This window comes from Pleurodeles waltl, chromosome 2_1, assembly GCF_031143425.1.
Source record: "Pleurodeles waltl isolate 20211129_DDA chromosome 2_1, aPleWal1.hap1.20221129, whole genome shotgun sequence".
NCBI lineage: Eukaryota > Metazoa > Chordata > Amphibia > Caudata > Salamandridae > Pleurodeles > Pleurodeles waltl.
The window spans coordinates 327,769,077-327,796,476 of NC_090438.1; the positions used below are offsets into that span (position 1 = coordinate 327,769,077).

Below are 27,400 nucleotides of genomic sequence, written 5' to 3' on the forward strand. Positions count from 1 at the left end.
GCGGTATTTCATTGGCGGTACACTCCGCTGCGCTCAAAATACACACACATCTCCAAAACACCGCCACATTGGACAATTAAAAATACACACACCTGACACACATGCAAACATCACTCCCACACACCCAACACAATATAAAACACACACCCACATCACCCACAAACCCCTACGACCAAAAAATCCAAAAGAAGGCCAGAGAGAGACTACAGCAATAGACAACCCCACCACAGAGGCACACAACACAATCACCCATACAACATCCACGCTCAAAACACCCCACACCACCACACATCACCACACTCATCAACACATACACCACCCCACACATCACCTACACCATCCCATGTCACGCCATAGACACCCCAGGTTTTCCGTGGAGGAGCTCAGGGTCATGGTGGAGCAAATCCTATGGGTAGAGCCACAGCTATTTGGAGCACAGGTGCAGCACACCTCCATAGCCAGGAAGATGGAGCTATGGCGCAGAATCGTTGACAGGGTCAACGCTGTGGGACAGCATCCAAGAAATCGTGAGGACATCCGGAAGAGGTGGAACGACCTACGGGGGAAGGTGCGTTCAGTGGTCTCCAGGCACAACATCGTGATTCAGCGGACTGGTGGCGGACCCCCACCTCCTCCCCCACAACTAACAACATGGGAGGAGCAGGTCTTGACCATCGTGCATCCTGAGGGCCTCGGAGGAGTCGGTGGAGGAATGGACACTGGTAAGTCAAATCTTAACTATCATATCCCCCACTCTACCTGCATGCTATCACACCCCCCACCTTCCCCCCTCCCCTATCACTACAACTCCTCACTAATGTACTAATAACACAAACCACACATCCCAACACCAAGCCCTGCATATCACAACTAAGCATGGACACCCAGCACTAAAGCATGCTCACTGCACATACCCATAACAACCCCCCAACCATCATCATACAAGCCCCCAAACAGTAATGCTTGCACTGAGGTACACGCACACCCACCCATTGCACACCATGACACACACACATGCCATAATCATTCTCTTATACCCCTGCAGGACCACTACGTAACTTCACCACACAGGAGGGTCCAGACATCTCCACTCCACCCACAGAAGAGGCCCACAGTGACGACAGCAGCTCTGGCCAACTGGATCCAGATGACCAGCCCGGACCATCGTGGGCCTCGGGACAGTCGGTTCCCCTTGCACAGGCACAGCCCAACACTGACCTTCCACCCTCTGGTAACACCAGCACAGCACCCACCCAGCGGGCCCATACCTCCGTCCCCAGGACACGTCAATCAGCTGTGTGTCCACCACTACAGGGAACCCAGGGTAACCCACCACCCCAACAACAGGGACCTGCGGGCAGTGGTAGTGGGCACACGGTCCAGGGGACGGAGGCACAGGAACACAGGGGAACCTGGGAGGGCTGCTGTGCGACAGGGGGCGGACAGGCCAAGGGAACCCACTCTCCACGAGGCCCTCTCCTCTATCATGGAAGCATACCACCACTCCCAGGAGACGATGGCGACGGTCCTGGCCAAGTTTCATGAGACCCAGCGCATGCAGGACGAACAGTATTTGGGGTTCAGGGAGGACCTCAGAACCATCAGCTCCGCCCTGGGCACCATTGTAGGGGTGCTGAAGGACATACAAAAGACCATGAGGGACACCGTGGCACTCCAAGGGGCCCCTGACACTAGCATGGACGATGAACTGCCCACCACCTCCGCCGGCGCTAGTGGACAGGACGCCCCGCCACAGGACCACCACACCAGCATCCCACCCCCTGCAGCCGGACAACCACCCAGCAAGCGGTCCCGGAGATCCAGGAACAGGACAGAGCAAGATGGCAAGACCCCCGCCAGGAAATGAGACCACCCTGATTGTCCTCTCACTGTCTCACTTTGTAACCCTGTCCAACCTTAAACTGCCCCAGCTCCACTTCCTATGCCCACGTGGGCAATGCACCTGTGAGACTTATAGACTGGACTATGCCATGGACATTCCTCCACCATCACCCATCACCATTTTGCCACCCCCTCCAATAATTAGCACTTCAATAAACACCCTTGAACCACAAAACAATCTGGAGTCAGTCTGTGATTTGGAAAATGTATATTAGCAATGACAGCGACAAAATGCCTTTTCAAATGTAATGCCAACATACCTATGTCACACATCACAAGTCCATGAAGGATGCAAGCAGATGACACACGTTGGTAACCACACCTGTGAAACCCTAAGGGAAATGTACAACTCAGTTACCAAATACTGCTACTAATTGACAGACAGGATAGAGGTGGAAGTGTGAAAGTGAATGTAATAGTAAAACAATTGTTCTCACCTGTGTGTGACTGGTCACTGGTGACTGACTCCCTGTTGTCTATGTCTTCTTCCTCAGCTTCCTCCTCATCACTGTCCACAGGCTCCACAGACTCCACAGCTGCCACAACTCCGTCATCTGGACCATCCTCCTGCAGAAAAGGCACCTGGTGTCGCAAAGCAAGATTGTTAAGCATCGAGCAAGCAATGATGATCTGGCACACCTTCCTTGGTGAGTAGAATAGGGAACCACCTGTTATATGGAAGCACCTGAACCTGGCCTTCAGGAGTCCGAAGGTGCGTTCGATCACCCTCCTAGTCCGCCCATGGGCCTCATTGTAGCGTTCCTCTGCCCTGGTCCTGGGATTCCTCACTGAGGTCAATAGCCAGGACAGGTTGGGGTAACCAGAGTCCCCTAATTGCCACACCCGGTGCCTCTGGAGTTGACCCATCACATACGGTATGCTGCTATTCGCAGGATGTAGGCGTCATGCACTGAGCCAGGGAACATAGCATTTACCTGGGAGATGTACTGGTCTGCCAAACATACCATCTGTACATTCATGGAATGATAACTCTTCCAGTTCCTGTACACCTGGTCACTCCTGCGTGGGGGGACCAGAGCTACATGGGTGCCATCAATAACACCTATGATGTTGGGTATATGTCCCAGGGCATAGAACTCACCTTTCACTGTAGCCAAATCCTCCACCTGAGGGAAAACGATGTAGCTCCTTACGTGTTTCAGCAGGGCAGACAACACTCTGGACAACACGTTGGAAAACATAGGCTGGGACATCCCTGATGTCATGGCCACTGTTGTCTGAAATGACCCACTTGCAAGGAAATGGAGCACTGATAGCACCTGCACTTCAGGGGGTATTCCTGTGGGATGGCGGATTGGTGAGATCAGGTCTGGCTCCAACTGGGTACACAGTTCCTAGATTGTGGCACGGTCAAACCTGTAGGTGATGATCAAATGTCGCTCCTCCATTGTTAACAGGTCCACCAGCGGTCGGTACACCGGAGGATTCCGCCATCTCCTCAAATGTCCCAGCTGACGGTGCCTAAGAAGGACAACAGCGACCACAGAGTCAACAAATTCCCAGGTATGTACCCACAGCTACACAGAACACGACACCCAATACAAAACTCTTCCTGTATGTGTGTTGAGTGTAGGCCTAGGTATGTGTGACGAAGTAGTAAATGAAGCCATGTGGGCCCCTGAAATGGCGGCTGCCTGACCTCTAAACTGGGACAATGCGATGTGAGGTATTTGCGCTGGCGTTGTACTCCGTCGCGGTAGGCGGTCGTAGACCACGGCGCAATGCTGCATTGGTTAACATTGGACCCTATGGGTCCCAGGAGCCAATGATGAAGTGCGCCGGCGGGGATGATACGCACCGCCGCGGACGTCACCACCGCAGACGTGACCGCCATTTTCTATCTGTTCAATCACTCAATACCTGATCTTCGACAGGAGAGGACCTACACTGCAAGTGCTGCTGTGACCTCGGTCTGGAAGAGACAATGGCTGCTGCATCTGGGGAAAGGGCCCCTGCCTTCACTGCTCAGGAGTTGGAGAAGCTAGTCGACGGGGTCCTCCCCCTGTACACGCTACTCTACGGTCCTCCAGACCAACAGGTAAGTACACAGGGAGCACCTTGTATGGGCTATGCCTGTGTGGAGAGGGCTGGTTGTGAGAAGGAAGGGGGCAGAGTTCAGCGAGCATGAAGGAGTGTGAATGCATGTGCCACATGGCAAGGGTAGGGATGGGGGCCATTCACTTCGATGGTGCAGTTGGTAATGACTTCTCTTCTTCCCCTGTACATGTCATGTAGGTCAGCGCCCACCAGAAGAAGGACATTTGGCGTGCCATCGCCTAGTCCGGACCCTGGGGATCCACCAGAGACTGGGCACCCACTGCTGTAAAACATGGGAGGACATTCGCCGCTGGAGCAAGAAGACGGCGGAGGCTCAGCTGGGGATGGCCTCCCAACGTGGGAGGGGTGCCCGTCGCACCATTACCCCCCTGATGTTCCGGATCCTGGCGGTGGCCTACCCGGAGTTGGATGGGCGCTTGAGGGCATCACAGCAGACACAAGGGGGTGAGTACAACATAATTCAGCGGACTTTGCGCACAGTGGAGGGGTCTGGGTGAGGGAGGAGGGCTGTGGGTTTCCGTAGGCCAGGGCGAGTTACGTAGGCTAGGCCCCTCCGGAATGCAGGCCATGTGGCACTCCACCCCACCTCCGTAGAGTGCCAAGTACAGGTATACATGCCCCTGTGTCATCTATGTGTGCAGATGTCCACCATAGGCATGTAGGCCAGATCCCAGGAATTGCATCTGTAGAGGCCAAGAGCACGGCGTAGTGCAGGGGGCTGCTGTGTCTGTATTGTCCGCCAACGGTAGCGGTAAGCCATGCACTCCACCTGTCTATCTTCTGTCGTCCCCCCCCTTTTTGTGCTCTCCTTGTTCTTTTGTGCATCAGCATCATCAGGCGGAGGTACAGTGGCACCGGAGCACGAGGGAGCTGCATCCCACATAGCCGTGGAGGGCCACACCACCGACTCTGAATACACCATTGGGACGGAGGGCGAGGGGAGCTTCACGTAGGTCACCGGATCACCAAACAGCGACACGGACTCGTCCGCCGATAGGAGCTCCATTGTGGCAGCCCCTCAGCCTTCGCCCCGTGCCCGCTCACCCAGGAGGGTGGGCATCACCTTCGCCCCAGGCACCTCAGCCCCTGCCCCTGTCACCCCTGCTGCCCTCAGTGAGGAGGCCATTGACCTCCTCAGGTCACTCACTGTTGGGCAGTCTACCATTGTGAATGCCATCCAGGGTGTAGAAAGGGAGTTGCAACACGGTAATGCATTCCTGGAGGGCATTCATTCTGGTCAGGCTGCCCTTCATCGAACCCTCTAATCTCTGGCCTCAGCACTGATGGCAGCCATTGTCGCTGTGTCTAGCCTCCCCCCTCCAACTTCCTCCACCCAGACCCAGTCCTCTGTACCCCAGCCTATCCCAAGCACACCATCAGACAAGCATGCACACACCTCAAAACACAAACGTAGCTCAGGCAAACATAAGCACCACACAACCCACAGGCACTCACACAAGCATCACCCACATACAGACACAGCAACATCCACTGCTTCCACTGTGTCCCCCTCCTCGTCGTCTCCCTCCTACCTCCCAGTGTCGTCTACACTCTTACCTGCATGCACCACATCTACAGGCACTAGGACTCGCACCAGAACACCCAGCACCACACCCCGCTCACCTGCACTCACCACCCCCACTACCATTTACACGTCCCCTGTGTCCACTCCCAGTGTGTCTGTGACGCCCCCTCCCAAAGTACACAAACGCGGGCACCCACACACCCAACATCCATCCACCTCACGACAGCCTCCAGTACCTGCACCTGCACCCAAATCACCTAAAGTTACACCTCCTACAACCACCTCCTCTTCCTCCACTCCCAGACCCCCTCCAGCTACCCCTCCCAGTGTTCATCAGAAACTCTTCCTGAGCAACGTTGACCTCTTTCCCACCACCCCCACCCCTCCAATTCATAGGTCCCGTAATAGCACCTCAGCCAAAAAAAGTCCGGTACCAGTGGTGCGTGTTAAAGGTGTGTGGAGTGCACCGGCCACCAGGGCAGCCAGTGTGACACGGAGTCAAAGCACAGCCAGTCCACCCCCTGTAAAGCACCTTAGGTTGGAAAGTGGCCGACGGGAGAGGGTGAAGACTCCTGCTGGCAAAACAGCTCACAAGGCTCCCGGGGGGAGTGCCGAGTCAGCTGTGATTCCTCCCAAGGTGGTGAAGGGGCTGAAGAAGTCTCCAAAGTCTGGGAAGAGCAGAACGGCGGAGAAGGCCGCCATCCTCCCCGCTGGCCGGGACGCCACCGCCAGCAGTATCGTCACTGGTCCGGAGACCACCGCCAGAGTCAGTGCCCTGAAGGGCAGCAGTATCGTCACTGGTTTGGAGACCACCGCCAGAGTCAGTGCCCTGGAGGGCAGCAGTATCGTCACTGGTCCGGAGACCACCGCCAGTGTCAGTGACCTGGAGGGCCCCGGCAGCCACAGCCCCGCTGGGCACTGAGGGACCGTAATGCCACACACCTCTAAACAGGGCAAATACCGCCATGGTGAAGACCGCTGAACAGGGCAAAGCACCGCTGAACAGGGCAAGGCACTGCCATGGTGAAGACCGCTGAACAGGGCAAAGAACCCCTGAACAGGGCAAAGACCGCCATGGTGAAGATCGCTGAACAGGACAAAGCACCGATGAACAGGTCAGAGACAGCAAAGGCAAGCACCGCTGAATAGGGCAAAGCACCGCCATGGTTAAGACCGCTGAACAGGGCAAAGCACCGCTGAACAGGTCAGAGACAGCAAAGGCAAGCACCGCTGAACAGGGCAAAGCACCGCCATGGTGAAGACCGCTGAACAGGGCAAGGCACTGCTGAACAGGTCAGAGACAGTAAAGGCAAGCACCACTGAACAGGGCAAAGCACTGCCATGGTGAAGACTGCTGAACAGGGCAAAGCACCGTCAAATCAAGCATCGTTAGCCCATGTGCAGCTGGGACAGTGAGGGAACTGGGACCGTCACGGGGAGTGTGATGCACTCTGGGCACCATTCCCCCTCCAGAACCAGTGGAGACCTGCATCCACTCTGTCTGTCCTTCACAGGATGAAGCACTCTGGGCACCATTCCCCCTCCAGAACCAGTGGAGACCTGCATCCACTCTGTCTGTCCTTCACAGGATGAAGCACTCTGGGCACCAGTCCCCCTCCAGAACCAGTGGAGACATGCATCCACTCTGTCTGTCCTTCACAGGATGAAGCACTCTGGGCACCAGTCCCCCTCCAGAACCAGTGGAGACATGCATCCACTCTGTCTGTCCTTCACAGGAAGAAGCACTCTGGGCACCAGTCCCCCTCCAGAACCAGTGGAGACCTGCATCCACTTGAGAGACTGTGGCTTTGCACTCCCCAGGATGGTACAGTGGTCAAGCCACCCACTGTAGAGACTTGAGAGACTGTGGCTTTGCACTCCCCAGAATGGAACAGTGGGCAACCCACCCACAGTTGAGACTTTAGAGACTGTGGCTTTGCACTCCCCAGGATGGTACAGTGGGCAAGCCACCCACTGTTATCCACTTGAGAGACTGTGGCTTTGCACTCCCCAGGATACATCAATGGGCATGGAGCCCCGTCGTGGATCTGGCGTGGTGCTGTCATCCGGCTGAGGTGCCCCCCTTCCCTTCCTCCTGAGGTGCCTGTTGTATTTCTATCTGATGCCCCTGCAGTGTTCTCTCCGTTCCAGGACAGGTATCGTGTGTGGGCCTCGCCCATGCATTTTGGGCCCAGTGGTCCACGGACATTGAAATGTGCATACCTGTACTACTATTCGTGATGTATATATTTGGAATGTGTATATATTGATGTATATATGTGCTTATTGATTTTTTATACATTACAATGTTTGAACTCATTTCCTTTTGTCTTAGCATTTATCGGGGGGTTGTGGGTTGTTACTGTGATGTTCGGAAATGCATTGGTGTGTGTGTTGTAGTGGGTGAGGGTCAGGTTGGGGGTGGGGGTGTTGCGTGTGTGTGTTCCTGACTTTTGCCTCCCCCCTTCCCTATGTCGTAGGTGCAGTACTCACCGTTGTCTTCGACGCCTACGTTGCTGGTGATCGTAGAGGAGCAGGAAGACAAGCGCAGGGGGTGTTTGTAGTTTGGGCTCCATGGTGGGCTCCTTCGTCGTGGAGTGTGTTAAGGTGAGCGTTTTCCCATTGCAAAAGCTGTTACCGCCGTGTTTTTATCCACGGTGAATCCGCCCCGGAAAAGGTGGCGGATTGGCGGGTTGTGATACTGTGGGTGGTACATTGTCTTCCGCCTGTCTGTTGGCGGTGACCGCCACGCTGCTTGTCTGTACCGAGTGTTAAAGTGGCTGTCTTTGTTGGCGTTTTCCGCCACGGTCATAATTCCCATTTTTTGTCCTCCGGCCTGTTTGCGGTATTACCGCAGCTTTAACACCGTCCCCCAGGGTTGTAATGACCACCTAAGTCAGTTATCCATATATAAAAAAGTTGCTCTATGGTACATGCACTACTGGACGCAGTGGAAGAGGATCCGCCTCTTCCGGTGTTGAAATGGGGGAAGATTTGCCTGACCCTAGAAATTGTTTCTTTATGGCAAAAGTCATGCTCAAGACTTTGGTTTACTATCAAATCCGCGGCAATGAGGAAAAATCATTTGTTTACTCTGCATAGGGTATATTGGTCACTGGCAAGATTGACGGTCATTGGGAAAACTAAAAAAAACTGCCCGCGATGTGGGGATTCCAACACGGATGATCTCCAAATGTTTTGGCAATGCCCATGGTTGACTAAATTCTGGGAGGACATAGGAAAAATTCTTAAGGTCATATTTGGTGGAAATTTAGAATTAAGGCGGTGATTCTAACCGCGGCGGGCGGCGGTCGCCGCCCGCCATGCGGTTACCGCCAAATGACCGCACCGCGGTCACAAGACCGCGGCGGCCATTCTGTCTTTCCCGCTGTGCTGGCGGGCGACCGCCAAAAGGCCGCCCGCCAGCACAGCGGGAAAGACCCAGCAACGATGAAGCCGGCTCCGAATGGAGCCGGCGGAGTTGCTGGAGTGCGACGGGTGCAGTAGCACCCGTCGCGAATTTCAGTGTCTGCTAGGCAGACACTGAAATTCCTTTTGGGGCCCTCTTACGGGGGCCCCTGCAGTGCCCATGCTATTGGCATGGGCACTGCAGGGGCCCCCAGGGGCCCCGCGGCACCCCCTACCGCCATCCTGTTCCTGGCGGGAGACCCGCCAGAAACAGGATGGCGGTAGGGGGTGTCAGAATCCGCCATGGAGGATTCTCAAGGGCAGCGGAAAGTCGGCGGGACACCGCCGACTTTCCGTTTCTGGCTGCGGCTGAACCGCCGCGGTCAGAATGCCCAGCGGTGCACCGCCAGCCTGTTGCCGGTGCTACCGCGGTCATTCGCCCTGGCGGTTTTTACCGCCAGGGTTAGAATGACCCCCTAAGTCTTTTATTAGTTATGTTTGGGGTATGTGACTCAGAGTCTAAAGGCCAGAAAATTTCTGTGCAGCAAGAATATCTGTTGTTTGTATTAGTGCTGTTGGCTCGATGTGAAATGTGTTGTAAATGGGTGGGTTCATTACCTCGTACAGTCCAGGAGTGGCAATTGTCGGTAATACGGCTAAGTAATTTGGAACGAGCTGGTCCTTTTAGTAGAAGGGATGACTTCTGGGTTGTTTGGGAAAATGCTTATCAGTATTAAACATGGCTTGTTTGTGTTATGTGGTTCTCCTTCTTCAGCAACTAAGTACAATGATTAAAACTCCCCTTCACCTAATGGGTGTTGCTTTGGTATGACCACAATGTGAGCAAATGGTAGTATGTGGCCAATGACATCTGTGGGAAGACTTGGGGCGTGTAGGACAGGTGGTTTGGCCCGTTGATATGGAGGGGCTTACTCCCTGAAAACACAAACCAAAGGTCTCTCCTGCCGAAGCGTGGGTGGTGAGATGAGGACAAAAAAAAACTAAAATAGTAAACACGTGCTATTGGGGTACAACTATCCTAACAGCATGGGTGAAAGATAGCCTGGCCTGGAAACCAGGACAGGAAGATAATTACAGAACGGATCCCAAAGCACACTGAAACACTATGTAACAAGTCCCTGATCAGACAATCATGCTCTTTGCTTTGAAGTGTTGGCTTATTCATAGGTGTATGGATACGTGTTGATAAATTCTTCACAAAGCAGCAGCCGAAACATGTTTCATCCCATAGACTTTATCAAAGCTGGAAAATGCCATATTGTCAAAGCTCAAAGCAGTATAGTGCAAGGAAACAGTATATAACTCGAGAGGAGAATGGCCATGGTACGCATTGGGTAAGGAATAGTGAGAGATCTCCTCTCTGACTATCCCCCTTTGAAGATGTATGAAAAAACAGTGGCAGCTGGTACTGCATAATCAATAACAACTGACAAAGTTAGGGTCTCAGCAAGGACCATGATAAGCCTCATGCTAGGCAGACAGAGATCCAACTTGTATTGATACGGGTTTGCCTAGCTGAAATCCAACTTAGTCGGTTTTTCATACATCTTCAGAGAAGGGATCTCTCACTATTCCTTACTCAAGTCATACCATGACATTCTCCTCTCCCTTTTCAGTTTTAGAACCTCTTTAGAACTTGTGTAATTTCCTAGGTGCCAAGCTACATGTTGTATCCACCCGGCGTTTTATCGCGCTTGGCCTGAAACTGCACCTAGGTCCCAGTCTTTTGCGACCATTGACTACCATAGGAGCTTTGCACTTTTTGGCTCTATTTTCACTTAAATCTTTAAAATGTATGCCTCAGGTTCACTGCAGTGAATATTTGTTGTTTTTGTTTTATTTTGTTCATTAAATTTTACTCTAATTTTATAAATTGGAGTGGTATTTGTATTTTATTGTGTTTTCTACTTTTTAACTGTTTTCTTACACATTTTCCAGGGGCCGGTAATTTTATAGAGGGAGGAGGTTGGGTCGGACACACAGGCACCCATGCACACTCATCAATTCACACATGTGCACACAGACTTGCATTCCCAACACTCATTATCACATATTCAAACATACACACTTGCCTGCACCAAACATTCATATAAAAAAAAAAAACATGCACACATACTCACCTTCAGCTCAGCCTCGGAGGTCCCAGGAGGGTTGGGACTGCTAACTTACCTCAATGGCTAACCTAAGGTCAGCCAATGAAGGAAGGCAGTAGTCCCAGCTCGTCACAAAGTGGGATGGGGTCAGTGAGGCTGCTGACCCCACCCCATTCCGTGATGAGTTGTCACTGATTGATATTTGTCCGTCTGCACTTCAGGGCTAAAAACTGAAGCGCCTGGGTCTGAAGCAATAGGTGAAGCTCCCCCTCATCATGAGGGGTAGGGCTTTGAGGCACCTTTGCTAGGCTGAAAAGGTCACACCCACAGCTCAGCAAAGTTCACCTCAGGCAGCAGAGAGCCTGCGCGAATAGCGCATGTCTAGCTCCTGGCTGCTTGACTTGAAAATGAAGAGTGTCTGTCAGACTACCATGAGCTCAGCCTTTCAGACACTCTTTGTGAAGGGACAAAAGGTGAGTGGCATGGCCTACCAGCCCCAAATGATAAGTCATGGCTGGTTAAGCCTTTCAGCTCTGTGTCATAGCTACCAGGGGTTATCTGGGGCTCAGGTTTAAATTGCTGAAACCTTTGAATGGACCTGAGAAATTAAATTATTTACTTTGGGGTCATTCCAACCCTGGCGGAAGGCGGAGAACCAGCGGTAAGACCGCCAACAGGCTGGCGGTCTTACTCTGTGGAATTATGACCATGGCAGTTACCGCCATGGTCATCCGCCGGTTCTGCGTTCCGCCCGCCGGGCTGGAGACCTGGGTCTCCAGCCCAGCGGCCGTCACTATACCGCCGGAGGTATTTGGAACCGGCTTACCACCGTGGATTTCCAGCGGTTTCAACCACCATGAAATCCATGGCAGTAAGCACTATCAGTGCCAGGGAATTCCTTCCCTGGCATTGATAGGGGTCTCCCCCACACCCCACCCCCACCCCAACTCCCTCCCCTACCCCCCCACCACCCCTGCCACCCCCCAAAGGTGGCAGGGCCCCCCTCCCCACCCCGATCCCCAACATCACTTCACCCATACCCACACGACACGCACGCAGGCACCACCTACAAACTTACACGCACACACGCCGACATACATGACTACATCCACACACACAGTCATACATGCACACCCACATTCAAACATACATGCACACATCCATACAGACATGCCCACAGACATACACGCACTCATTCCCATACACATAACACCCCCGCAGGCATACACGCACTCACACACCCCCTCTACATACACACACGTACACCCCCATGCACCCACACAACACACAACACACCCACCCCCCTCCCCTCACGGACGATCGCCTTACCTGGTCTGACGATCCTCCGGGAGGGGATGGGAGCCATGGGGGCAGCTCCGACGACACCACACCGCCAACAGAACACCGCCTCAGCGAATCACAGGATGTGATTCGCTGGGCGGTGTTCTGTTGGCGTGGCGGTGGAGGTGGAGCAACCTCCACTTCCCTGCCTCCCGCCAGTATGGCTGTTGGCGGTTCTCCATCTGTAAAAGGACGGAGAGCTGCCAACGGTCATAATAGGCCGAGCGGCAAACCGCCAACACTGGCGGTCTTCCGCACGGCGGTCCCTCGGCGGTCTTGGAAAAAGACCGCTGAGGTCAAAATGACCCCCTTTATGATTTATGGGGGGACTACCATCCACCATGGCTTCTTGTAGAAAAAAACAAGTACAAAATGGATCACAATTCTTAATGATGAAATCCTGAAACAATTTTCAAGTGCAAAGACTATTTCTTTTTACATGAGTTCCATGCTAGAATACTTTCCAGACTGAGGTTATGCATTTTAGTTGCCTTTCGGGAATAACAGATTGCTAAACTACAGAGAACAAAGTATAGCAACTGAGGCCCATATTTATACTCTGTTTGTGCCATTTTGTTTTACTCAAATCAAGCACAAACTTAACTCCATATTTGTACTTTGATGCTAGACCCATCTAGTGTCAGAAATATAGAGTTATCCTCTTTTAAGGATTTTAAGGATGGGGAAAACCACCTTGCTTCAATGAGATGCAAGGTATGCCGTCCCGTCCAAAAAATGACTCAAATACCCTAGCGCCATATTTATCCATCAGGGCAAAAATGACGTACGGGTGGAAGGCGGACCCAAAAAATTACGCTTAACCCAATTTGCGTCAAATTTTAACGCCTGGGTCAGGGCAGGTGTTAAAATTAGGCAACCACACCACTACTTAAGGAAAATACACACCAGCAACATTACAAACCAACAGGACAACATAGAGGTGCTACTGATGCAGCTTGCAACACAACGCAAAGCACAGGACCAACCACCACTCCAACGCGGCCCACAAATGCAACGCAGAAGGCAGGAGAGACTTTTCAGAAACAGGACAACCCTCCTTGGCCTCAGGGAACAGGACATCATTTGGAGGTATTGACTCAACTGGCAAGCCATATAGCAGCTGCTGTGCCATATTGAGCCACAACTAACATCTAGCCTGCAGACACCACACAACATATCACTGGTGACCAAGCTGCTAGTGTGCTTTCTGTTCCTGAATAGGTGCTCTGTTGCTGCAGGTGGGACGATCCAGACATGGGTGCAGTCAATTGCAAACAGGTTCCCTGGTCATTGGGGTATCACAGCTCTCATTCTCGGCTTTCCTGCCCAAGGTGTTAGATGCCATAATCTCCTTGACACCACACCACATCAGCTTCCCCAACACACAGCAGAAGCAGCAGGAGATAAAACAGGGGTTTTATCAAATCCATGGCTTCCCGCATTTGCCCGGTGCAATTGACTGCACCCATGTCTGGATCGTCCCACCTGCAGCAACAGAGCACCTATTCAGGAACAGAAAGCACACGCTTTCTATCAATGTGCGGGCCATAGTTGACCAACAGGGATTGTTCACAAACATCTTGGCCAAGATATCCTGGGAGTGTCCATGGCTCATTCACATTCCGGCACAGCAGGATCAATCAGAACTTCCAGGATGGACAATATGACAATGGCCTTCTTGTCGGTAAGTCAATAAACCTGGCAATATACACACAGCACAGCAAACCTGTAGGACACACAAGACATACACCACTACATTGACACGTGGGCAGGGTGACACTGAGGTGTTACACTGGTAGTTCTGTTGTACACCCTGACACAATGGGATACACACCTCTGGACAAATGACGGCTGCCACAAACATTAGCTGCCACTCTAGAGCACCAAGAGACTAATGTCAAATGCCAGAGTGGCAATGACATGGCCTGCACTGTAAGTACAACTTGGAAGATGAACTATTTACAATTACATTAGGCCACATAGTCAACCAGCCACCCTCCCAAGCAGTATGTAACGTGGAAGGGGTGTACAATGTGTGTTGCAGCTGGTCTAACACCATGAGAAATATTGCATGATGATGCAGACTCACATGTAGGTGACACGGAAATACTGAGGCAGTCCCAACATCATTCATTACTCCTGGGGTGCTGTTTCCAGGTTGCAATAAGGAAGTGGACTGTGCATGAACACATATTGATGTGCCACCAATGCAAACTGCACACTGCTGCACACACTGAAAGAGCCAATTTCCACCAAAATAGCATATGTACAGGGAAATAGCCCTTCCTGCACAGATACATCCACCTCCACAAGACAGTTAGCCAGGTTCCCTGGAGCAAGTTTGGTAGTGTAGGTGCACGGTTGCACATGAGCTTCTGGCAGAGGGAACAACAAAGGCTTGCCTAGAAACAGGTCACACAAGGGACAATTCTGCATTGTCAAATTGCCAAATTGCCAAATTATGGTGATGTGTTGTACATTGTCACCTACCCAATTCAAAGGGCTTCAGTGTCACATTTCATCCTCAATGACATATGTCTAAATGGATGGGATGTCCAGGCCATGTAGTGCAACAATGTTACCACCACATCTGAATCCATTGTGTGTGTGTATATGTATCATATCCCCTCCTGTGAAAGCACACTGAAACATGTGGGACTCTAAACACCACATGCTACATGCATACTGGCCAACAGTTCAGAAACCAAATCATAGATCCCAGGTCAATGAATCAAACATAAGTTGCCATGTCAAACAACCCAGGGCAGAGAAGACCTCACAGAAGCACAGGAATTCACACAATACCACAAAAACATATGAGTCACAGATGATACAAGATATCAAATGCCATGCTACATGACATTCCTGTTGCAAGCACTAACAAAATACTCACTCCCATTATCTTTTGCAGCGGATGAGGGTTATGGGATCCAGACACTGATTTGACCCGATTCCCCAAACCAAGCACAGCAGCAGAGCGTGTCTATAATGAGGCACATCAGAGGACACGCACCATTGTGAACAGGACTTTCGGCATCCTGAAGTCCAGATTCAGGTGCCTGAACAACACAGGAGGCATCCTCCTATATGCCCACACATTGTGTTTAAAAGTAAACTGACCTGTGCTATCCTGCACAACATTTGTGTGAGAATGAACATCCTATTATATGTGCCGGACCAGGAAATGCCTAAGGAGGATGAGGAGGATGTGGAGGAGGATGGTGGCAGGGAAACTGAGGGGGAACAGCAGAACACAGTTGCAGGAATGCGCCACATACAGCAAATTGTAAACAACCTTTTCACTTAATAGTCACTCTACACACCTTGTTAAGATATGGAAACAAACACCTTACTTGATCACAAATCCTGCTCTGGTGTCTTCATTTTCCATCACATGTACCTTAGGAATGTGAGTATTACCTCAGGGAGCATGTTACAAAGACAAATCTGACTACTTCTGATGCATCATTACATGTGATGCATATGATTGTACAGCAAACATCACACACATATAAAAAATACTCATCTCAGGAATGTCACATATGAAGGACACAATCAATGGACCACAACATATGAGTCACATCCATGTTGCCATCATGGTCAACTGTAGCACATGACACACAACTATAACATCTCCAATCATAAGGTAAATAAGGGCCCCATAAATGAGGCAGTGGATGTGAAATATCAGAAGTACAAGAATGCATGAACAGACGCCTGACACTACTAAGTGTGACACTGGCAATGTCTGTAAGGCACTTGTGTGACAAGGGAGGGCATCATTTGTGACAATAGATAGCATGATTGTCCCAAGTATGACAAGCAATGTTCACAACACATGCACTGTGCAGTCACTCCCTGGAAATTAGTCCTGCCACTGCCATAGAACCCAATCCTGACACAGGGTACACATGCCCACACACTTGGACTGGACACTTCTGTGGAAATCACATCTGAATATATGTAAACACATGCAGCCAGGGCAGCAGGTGCTCCACATCAACACAAGTAACATAACTAATTGTAATGACAATTAGTAAAAATTGTAATTGTAAAACATTTTATGGGTGGAATTTAGGCAGAGTGTCTCAAACGCAGTACGTACGAAACATGTACACAAGTCAGACATTTGTGTAGTCCACACACAAGTCATCATGAACTCATAACCAACAATTAATGACATATGACGGGTTACATATCCTACATGGCACTCATCAGCCATCCTCAATGATACCTGAGTTTTGTTTGTCGTCTGAAATGTAATGTCCCCTAAGTAAAACAACTACCCACATCACATGAGTGAATACAATACCATGACTGCTGTAAATCACTGACTGGCATCAGATGTAGATACACATTTGGTACGTGTTAGAAATGGGGTTTTTGGTTGGCAGTCAGGTTACCCTCTGTCCAAGCAAAAGCCCTCACTCTAGTCAGGGTAAGTCACACACTATCCAAGATTATCCTGTGCCCACCCTCTGGTAGCTTGGCACGAGCAGTCAGGCTTAACTTAGAAGGCAATGTGTAAAGTATTTGTGCAATAAATCATACAATACCACCATATAGCACCACAAAAATACACCACACAGGGTTTAGAAAAATATAGAATATTTATCTGGGTAATTGTAGGTCAAAACGAGCAAAGTTGCAATACGAATTTGTAAAGATATCACTGAAGAGTGATATTAAGTGTCTTTAAGTCTTTAAAAAGCTATAAAGTGTCTTTCAAGCACAGAGTACCTGGTTTCTGGTGGGAAATCTCCTCAGAGGGCCACAGGAGAAGAGATGCGCGGAAAAAGGGGTGTGTGCGTCGATTTCTCCTCAGCATACACAGACTTGCGTCGTTCTTTTCCACGCGGGGAAGTCGGGCGTCGTTTTCCGGCACGCAGACAGTCTCTTTTTGTGGGTCGCGGGGATTACCAGATGTCCCGGGTCTGTGCGTGGATTCTCCTGCTTGTTTTCCGGCTGCGCGACGTTCTGCGGGGCTGCGCGTCGAAGTTTCGATCTCACGGTAGGCGTCGCGTCGATTTCTCCTTGGAAGTCGGGCGGCGTTGTCCTTGCGAGGCCGTGCGTCGAAATTTTGGTCTCACGGCAGGTGTCGCGTCGATTTCTCCTTGGAAGTCGTGCGGCGTTGTCCTTGCGAGGCCGTGCGTCAAAGTTTCGCGCTCACAGTAGGCGTCGCGTCGATTTCTCCTGGAAAGTCGGGCGGCTTTGTCCTTGCGAGTTTGTGCGTCGAAGTCTCGATCGTCCTGAGGGCGTCGCGTCAATCAGCGTCGGTGTGCGGCGTTTTTCTCGCTGCGAAACAAGCTGTGCGTCGAAATTTTTCGTCGCACGGAGCGTCCAAGTGAAAGGAAGAAGTCTTTTTGGTCCTGAGACTTCAAGGAACAGGAGGCAAGCTCTATCCAAGCCCTTGGAGAGCACTTTCACAGCCAGACAAGAGTTCAGCAAGGCAGCAGGGCAACAGCAAGGCAGCAGTCCTTTGTAGAAAGCAGACAGGTGAGTCCTTTGAGCAGCCAGGCAGTTCTTCTTGGCAGGGTGTAGTTTCTGGTTCAGGTTTCTTCTCCAGCAAGTGTCTGATGAGGTAGGGCAGAGGTCCTGTTTTATACCCAAATGTGCCTTTGAAGTGGGGGAGACTTCAAAGAGTGGCTAAGAAGTGCACCAGGTCCCCTTTCAGTTCAATCCTGTCTGCCAGGGTCCCAGTAGGGGGTGTGGCAGTCCTTTGTGTGAGAGCAGGCCCTCCACCCTCCCAGCCCAGGAAGACCCATTCAAAATGCAGATGTATGCAAGTGAGGCTGAGTACCCTGTGTTTGGGGTGTGTCTGAGTGAATGCACAAGGAGCTGTCAACCAAGCCCAGCCAGACGTGGATTGTAAGGCACAGAAAGATTTAAGTGCAAAGAAATGCTCACTTTCTAAAAGTGGCATTTCTAGAATAGTAATATTAAATCCGACTTCACCAGTCAGCAGGATTTTGTATTACCATTCTGGCCATACTAAATATGACTTTCCTGCTCCTTTCAGATCAGCAGCTGCCACTTCAACAGTGTATGAGGGCAGCCCCAATGTTAGCCTATGAAGGAAGCAGGCCCCACAGTAGTGTAAAAACGAATTTAGGAGTTTTACACTACCAGGACATATAACTACACAGGTATATGTCCTGCCTTTTATCTACACAGCACCCTGCTCTAGGGGTTACTTAGGGCACACATTAAGGGTGACTTATATGTAGAAAAAGGGGAGTTCTAGGCTTGGCAAGTACTTTTAAATGCCAAGTCGAGGTGGCAGTGAAACTGCACACACAGGCCTTGCAATGGCAGGCCTGAGACAAGAAAAAGGGGCTACTTAAGTGGGTGGCACAACCAGTGCTGCAGGCCCACTAGTAGCATTTAATTTACCAGCCCTATGCACATAAAGTGCACCTTACTAGGGACTTATAAGTAAATTAATAGTCCAATCAGGTATGATTCAAGGTTACCATGTTTTAAGGGAGAGAGCATATGTACTTTAGCACTGGTTAGCAGTGGTAAAGTGCGCAGAGTCTAAAAACCAGCAAAAATGAGGTCAGAAAAAGAGAAGGAGGAAGGCAAAAAGTTTGGGGATGACCCTGTCAAAAAGCGAGGTCCAACATGACCCCCTCCCAGCCTAAAGCCAGGGTAGACTAATCAACACTCTGATGGACTTCCCTGCTTAAGGCGATAGAACATGGACAATGGCCCACTACTGCAGGGGCACTCGTCAGTTCTACGCCTTTCCGAACTCAGTGAGGCTTCTTTGTCTATACTCTCTGGGGCCACTGATCTGGCCCATGGGGAACCCTTCTCATCACCTGAGGACCCCATCTGTACAGCTCCTAACTTTAATTTGCTTACAGATCTATCCCAGTATGCAGACAGTATCACCATGGCCAACAAAGTGATGTGGCCCATTCCATTCCTTGGGTCTGACTTCTGTCCCCAACCCAGGGAAAACTCTGCCCACAAGGACAGAAACCAATAGATGCCACTGACAGCTGTCAGTGTTATGAGCCAGGCCCCTGACCATCCACTGCTAGGTGGAGACCCGGAGGGGGGCCGTTGGCTGAGCTTCTCCTCCAGCTGGGGGGTTGGTAGGGAGCTCCCAAGGGATTCCTGTAGCATCCCAGAATGGGGGGTAGTAACCCGAGGGGTCTGGCACCCCTTCTCCACTCTCACCAGGTCAGGGGTGGGTCCCTGATACTGGTCCCTCAGCCCAGGGTCTGTACTCTGAGGCTGAACAGAGGACAGGGGTGAGTCCTTTTTCCCCGTGCCTCCCCATCTGGGCTTCCATACCCTCCTCTGGGGAGTGGTACCGCCAGATATCTGAACTGTTAGGGCACCCTTGGGGGTCGGCCCTCTCAGCTCTCCTGACACTAAGGGAAACTCATTCCCCAGAATGCAGTCAATGGGCAGCTGGGGACTAACTATGACCCGCCTCTGGGTCACCTCCCCACCCCACTCTAGGGACACCCGGGCCATGGGGCGGAAGAAATCTTCCCCAATGGCTGGAGTCACTCTACACACCTGTCCGGTGTACTGCTCTGGTGACACTAGTCTCTCCACAATCATGGTAAGACTAGCCCCCGTGTCTCTCAGAGCGGTGACTGGGATCCCATTCACTCCCACCTGGTGGAAGTGACGACTCCCACCCTCAGGGATCACCAGTTTACCCTCTGAGTCCACCTCCCAACTGAAGGAGATGAAGGCATGGTCTACGACCTGCCCCTGGGGATGACATTCCCCTAAGGCCACATTGGCCACCCCTGTAGAGGTCCCAATATTGGGTGAGTTCTTTGGACAGACAGAGTCCCCCTTCCTGTGTCCTATCTGGGAACACTCAAAGCAGCGGGGTTGGGAATGGGATGCTTTGGGCCACTGCCCACCAGAACCCCCACCCTGTTTCTCAGAGGGGGTATGGGAACCCTGTCTTCCCCCCTTACTCTGGAACTCATCTGGGTCATCTCTAACCTCCCCCTCACTTTGTTGGGGGGAACCGGAACTTCCCTTCTCGGGGTCACTCCCAGATACCTTTTTGGACACTCTGGTGCTTGCCCAGAGGTCCGCCTCCTCAGCAAGCTTCCTGGGATCAGTCAGCTTACTATCCACTAAGTGCTGGCGCAACTCTGTAAAAGTAGTATTAAGCATATGCTCTCTCAGAATCAAGTCATATAAACCTTTATAATCAGTTACTTTGTTGCCCCGCACCCATCCATTCAGTGCCTTACTGGAGAAGTCAAAGAAATCTACCCATGTTTGTGTGGTTTGTTTGGTGCTGTCCCTGAACCTCTGACGGTATCCCTCAGGGGTCAGCCCAAACTTGGCAAGTAAAATGGCTCTCTGAAGTGGGTATGTGTTTTGATCAGGTTGGTCCAATGTGAGGAGTGTATCCCTCCCCAATGGCGGTACATAACCCCACATAGCTACCCCCCATTGCCCTTCAGGAACCTCATGAGCCCTTAGTGCAACTTCATAAGCAGCTAACCATTTATCTATGTCATCTCCCACCACAAAACTGGGCACCACATTTTTGGGTATACGAACCTTCTTTTCTCCAGCAGGTCCTGTCAGTATGCTGCCACCATTATTGCTGGATTCAGACTGTCTTGCCTTGATCTCCAGCTCCTTGAGACTCAGTTCATGAGCCAACAATAGTTTCTTTTTAGCCAGAGCTCTTTCAGCTTCCACCTGTTTGGCTGCTCTTTCAGCTTCCGCTTGTTTGGCTGCCCTTTCAGCTTCTGCTTGAATCTGTTTGGCTGTTCTTTCAGCTTCAATCTGTTTGGCTGCTCTTTCAGCCTCAGCTTGTTTGGCTTCTCTTTCTGCCCTTCTCTCCTCCTGTTGAGCCTCAATTTTCAATTTTGCCATTTGCAATTGGAACTCCCTTTCTTCTCTCCTTTCCTCTGCGGTCAGGCTTTGCACAGAGACACTGCTCCCTGGTCTGGAAGGGTGCACAATTGCAGTGGTAACACCATCCACAGATAGTGAAAATTCCTCTGAGGGGCCATTTTCTGGCTCCTCTTCCTCATCATCCTCTAAATGGGCTTCTGCCCAGGCCCTCAGCGCCACTTGAAAGTCCTCCTTTCTGGAGGCCCCTTGGGTGGGTACCCTCAATGCCATGCAGAATCCTCTTAGTTGTTTGACCGTATATGTATCCAACTGGACTAGGTCAAAGTCCCCTGTCTGAGACCCAGTCAGAGACATGTTGAGTGAGGATTTAGTTTTTGAAAATTGTCAGGAAAAAAAACAGATTTGCAAAAAGAGATAAAAACCAAGTTGACCTTCAACTGTGGGTAGGTAGTGAAATACTTAGCTACTGATTGTCACTGCACAAATACAAGTCCTATCCCACCGCTGCCACCAATGTTAGAAATGGGGTTTTTGGTTGGCAGTCAGGTTACCCTCTGTCCAAGCAAAAGCCCTCACTCTAGTCAGGGTAAGTCACACACTATCCAAGATTATCCTGTGCCCACCCTCTGGTAGCTTGGCACGAGCAGTCAGGCTTAACTTAGAAGGCAATGTGTAAAGTATTTGTGCAATAAATCATACAATACCACCATATAGCACCACAAAAATACACCACACAGGGTTTAGAAAAATATAGAATATTTATCTGGGTAATTGTAGGTCAAAACGAGCAAAGTTGCAATACGAATTTGTAAAGATATCACTGAAGAGTGATATTAAGTGTCTTTAAGTCTTTAAAAAGCTTTAAAGTGTCTTTCAAGCACAGAGTACCTGGTTTCTGGTGGGAAATCTCCTCAGAGGGCCACAGGAGAAGAGATGCGCGGAAAAAGGGGTGTGTGCGTCGATTTCTCCTCAGCATACACAGACTTGCGTCATTCTTTTCCACGCGGGGAAGTCGGGCGTCGTTTTCCGGCGCGCAGACAGTCTCTTTTTGTGGGTCGCGGGGATTACCAGATGTCCCGGGTCTGTGCGTGGATTCTCCTGCTTGTTTTCCGGCTGCGCGACGTTCTGCGGGCTGCGCGTCGAAGTTTCGATCTCACGGTAGGCGTCGCGTCGATTTCTCCTTGGAAGTCGGGCGGCGTTGTCCTTGCGAGGCCGTGCGTCGAAATTTTGGTCTCACGGCAGGTGTCGCGTCGATTTATCCTTGGAAGTCGGGCGGCGTTGTCCTTGCGAGGCCGTGCGTCAAAGTTTCGCGCTCACAGTAGGCGTCGCGTCGATTTCTCCTGGAAAGTCGGGCGGCTTTGTCCTTGCGAGGTTGTGCGTCGAAGTGTCGATCGTCCCGAGGGCGTCGCGTCAATCAGCGTCGGTGTGCGGCGTTTTTCTCGCCGCGAAACAAGCTGTGCGTCGAAATTTTTTGGCGCACGGAGCGTCCAAGTGAAAGGAAGAAGTCTTTTTGGTCCTGAGACTTCAAGGAACAGGAGGCAAGCTCTATCCAAGCCCTTGGAGAGCACTTTCACAGCCAGACAAGAGTTCAGCAAGGCAGCAGGGCAACAGCAAGGCAGCAGTCCTTTGTAGAAAGCAGACAGGTGAGTCCTTTGAGCAGCCAGGCAGTTCTTCTTGGCAGGGTGTAGTTTCTGGTTCAGGTTTCTTCTCCAGCAAGTGTCTGATGAGGTAGGGCAGAGGCCCTGTTTTATACCCAAATGTGCCTTTGAAGTGGGGGAGACTTCAAAGAGTGGCTAAGAAGTGCACCAGGTCCCCTTTCAGTTCAATCCTGTCTGCCAGGGTCCCAGTAGGGGGTGTGGCAGTCCTTTGTGTGAGAGCAGGCCCTCCACCCTCCCAGCCCAGGAAGACCCATTCAAAATGCAGATGTATGCAAGTGAGGCTGAGTACCCTGTGTTTGGGGTGTGTCTGAGTGAATGCACAAGGAGCTGTCAACCAAGCCCAGCCAGACGTGGATTGTAAGGCACAGAAAGATTTAAGTGCAAAGAAATGCTCACTTTCTAAAAGTGGCATTTCTAGAATAGTAATATTAAATCCGACTTCACCAGTCAGCAGGATTTTGTATTACCATTCTGGCCATACTAAATATGACTTTCCTGCTCCTTTCAGATCAGCAGCTGCCACTTCAACAGTGTATGAGGGCAGCCCCAATGTTAGCCTATGAAGGAAGCAGGCCCCACAGTAGTGTAAAAACGAATTTAGGAGTTTTACACTACCAGGACATATAACTACACAGGTATATGTCCTGCCTTTTATCTACACAGCACCCTGCTCTAGGGGTTACTTAGGGCACACATTAAGGGTGACTTATATGTAGAAAAAGGGGAGTTCTAAGCTTGGCAAGTACTTTTAAATGCCAAGTCGAGGTGGCAGTGAAACTGCACACACAGGCCTTGCAATGGCAGGCCTGAGACAAGAAAAAGGGGCTACTTAAGTGGGTGGCACAACCAGTGCTGCAGGCCCACTAGTAGCATTTAATTTACCAGCCCTATGCACATAAAGTGCACCTTACTAGGGACTTATAAGTAAATTAATAGTCCAATCAGGTATGATTCAAGGTTACCATGTTTTAAGGGAGAGAGCATATGTACTTTAGCACTGGTTAGCAGTGGTAAAGTGCGCAGAGTCTAAAAACCAGCAAAAATGAGGTCAGAAAAAGAGAAGGAGGAAGGCAAAAAGTTTGGGGATGACCCTGTCAAAAAGCGAGGTCCAACATGACCCCCTCCCAGCCTAAAGCCAGGGTAGACTAATCAACACTCTGATGGACTTCCCTGCTTAAGGCGATAGAACATGGACAATGGCCCACTACTGCAGGGGCACTCGTCAGTTCTACGCCTTTCCGAACTCAGTGAGGCTTCTTTGTCTATACTCTCTGGGGCCACTGATCTGGCCCATGGGGAACCCTTCTCATCACCTGAGGACCCCATCTGTACAGCTCCTAACTTTAATTTGCTTACAGATCTATCCCAGTATGCAGACAGTATCACCATGGCCAACAAAGTGATGTGGCCCATTCCATTCCTTGGGTCTGACTTCTGTCCCCAACCCAGGGAAAACTCTGCCCACAAGGACAGAAACCAATAGATGCCACTGACAGCTGTCAGTGTTATGAGCCAGGCCCCTGACCATCCACTGCTAGGTGGAGACCCGGAGGGGGGCCGTTGGCTGAGCTTCTCCTCCAGCTGGGGGGTTGGTAGGGAGCTCCCAAGGGATTCCTGTAGCATCCCAGAATGGGGGGTAGTAACCCGAGGGGTCTGGCACCCCTTCTCCACTCTCACCAGGTCAGGGGTGGGTCCCTGATACTGGTCCCTCAGCCCAGGGTCTGTACTCTGAGGCTGAACAGAGGACAGGGGTGAGTCCTTTTTCCCCGTGCCTCCCCATCTGGGCTTCCATACCCTCCTCTGGGGAGTGGTACCGCCAGATATCTGAACTGTTAGGGCACCCTTGGGGGTCGGCCCTCTCAGCTCTCCTGACACTAAGGGAAACTCATTCCCCAGAATGCAGTCAATGGGCAGCTGGGGACTAACTATGACCCGCCTCTGGGTCACCTCCCCACCCCACTCTAGGGACACCCGGGCCATGGGGCGGAAGAAATCTTCCCCAATGGCTGGAGTCACTCTACACACCTGTCCGGTGTACTGCTCTGGTGACACTAGTCTCTCCACAATCATGGTAAGACTAGCCCCCGTGTCTCTCAGAGCGGTGACTGGGATCCCATTCACTCCCACCTGGTGGAAGTGACGACTCCCACCCTCAGGGATCACCAGTTTACCCTCTGAGTCCACCTCCCAACTGAAGGAGATGAAGGCATGGTCTACGACCTGCCCCTGGGGATGACATTCCCCTAAGGCCACATTGGCCACCCCTGTAGAGGTCCCAATATTGGGTGAGTTCTTTGGACAGACAGAGTCCCCCTTCCTGTGTCCTATCTGGGAACACTCAAAGCAGCGGGGTTGGGAATGGGATGCTTTGGGCCACTGCCCACCAGAACCCCCACCCTGTTTCTCAGAGGGGGTATGGGAACCCTGTCTTCCCCCCTTACTCTGGAACTCATCTGGGTCATCTCTAACCTCCCCCTCACTTTGTTGGGGGGAACCGGAACTTCCCTTCTCGGGGTCACTCCCAGATACCTTTTTGGACACTCTGGTGCTTGCCCAGAGGTCCGCCTCCTCAGCAAGCTTCCTGGGATCAGTCAGCTTACTATCCACTAAGTGCTGGCGCAACTCTGTAAAAGTAGTATTAAGCATATGCTCTCTCAGAATCAAGTCATATAAACCTTTATAATCAGTTACTTTGTTGCCCCGCACCCATCCATTCAGTGCCTTACTGGAGAAGTCAAAGAAATCTACCCATGTTTGTGTGGTTTGTTTGGTGCTGTCCCTGAACCTCTGACGGTATCCCTCAGGGGTCAGCCCAAACTTGGCAAGTAAAATGGCTCTCTGAAGTGGGTATGTGTTTTGATCAGGTTGGTCCAATGTGAGGAGTGTATCCCTCCCCAATGGCGGTACATAACCCCACATAGCTACCCCCCATTGCCCTTCAGGAACCTCATGAGCCCTTAGTGCAACTTCATAAGCAGCTAACCATTTATCTATGTCATCTCCCACCACAAAACTGGGCACCACATTTTTGGGTATACGAACCTTCTTTTCTCCAGCAGGTCCTGTCAGTATGCTGCCACCATTATTGCTGGATTCAGACTGTCTTGCCTTGATCTCCAGCTCCTTGAGACTCAGTTCATGAGCCAACAATAGTTTCTTTTTAGCCAGAGCTCTTTCAGCTTCCACCTGTTTGGCTGCTCTTTCAGCTTCCGCTTGTTTGGCTGCCCTTTCAGCTTCTGCTTGAATCTGTTTGGCTGTTCTTTCAGCTTCAATCTGTTTGGCTGCTCTTTCAGCCTCAGCTTGTTTGGCTTCTCTTTCTGCCCTTCTCTCCTCCTGTTGAGCCTCAATTTTCAATTTTGCCATTTGCAATTGGAACTCCCTTTCTTCTCTCCTTTCCTCTGCGGTCAGGCTTTGCACAGAGACACTGCTCCCTGGTCTGGAAGGGTGCACAATTGCAGTGGTAACACCATCCACAGATAGTGAAAATTCCTCTGAGGGGCCATTTTCTGGCTCCTCTTCCTCATCATCCTCTAAATGGGCTTCTGCCCAGGCCCTCAGCGCCACTTGAAAGTCCTCCTTTCTGGAGGCCCCTTGGGTGGAACCCTTCTCATCACCTGAGGACCCCATCTGTACAGCTCCTAACTTTAATTTGCTTACAGATCTATCCCAGTATGCAGACAGTATCACCATGGCCAACAAAGTGATGTGGCCCATTCCATTCCTTGGGTCTGACTTCTGTCCCCAACCCAGGGAAAACTCTGCCCACAAGGACAGAAACCAATAGATGCCACTGACAGCTGTCAGTGTTATGAGCCAGGCCCCTGACCATCCACTGCTAGGTGGAGACCCGGAGGGGGGCCGTTGGCTGAGCTTCTCCTCCAGCTGGGGGGTTGGTAGGGAGCTCCCAAGGGATTCCTGTAGCATCCCAGAATGGAGGGTAGTAACCCCAGGGGTCTGGCACCCCTTCTCCACTCTCACCAGGTCAGGGGTGGGTCCCTGATACTGGTCCCTCAGCCCAGGGTCTGTACTCTGAGGCTGAACAGAGGACAGGGGTGAGTCCTTTTTCCCCGTGCCTCCCCATCTGGGCTTCCATACCCTCCTCTGGGGAGTGGTACCGCCAGATATCTGAACTGTTAGGGCACCCTTGGGGGTCGTCCCTCTCAGCTCTCCTGACACTAAGGGAAACTCATTCCCCAGAATGCAGTCAATGGGCAGCTGGGGACTAACTATGACCCGCCTCTGGGTCACCTCCCCACCCCACTCTAGGGACACCCGGGCCATGGGGCGGAAGAAATCTTCCCCAATGGCTGGAGTCACTCTACACACCTGTCCGGTGTACTGCTCTGGTGACACTAGTCTCTCCACAATCATGGTAAGACTAGCCCCCGTGTCTCTCAGAGCGGTGACTGGGATCCCATTCACTCCCACCTGGTGGAAGTGACGACTCCCACCCTCAGGGATCACCAGTTTACCCTCTGAGTCCACCTCCCAACTGAAGGAGATGAAGGCATGGTCTA

The 27,400-nt window shown here is 51.3% G+C and overlaps 1 protein-coding gene across 2 annotated transcripts in view; it reads right to left on the reverse strand.

Moving 5' to 3' along the window:
- HTR2C (5-hydroxytryptamine receptor 2C) overlaps nt 1–27,400 on the reverse strand; it is a 3,940,131-nt gene that overhangs the window by 3,584,856 nt on the left and 327,875 nt on the right. The gene's annotated exons all lie outside the window — the stretch shown is intronic.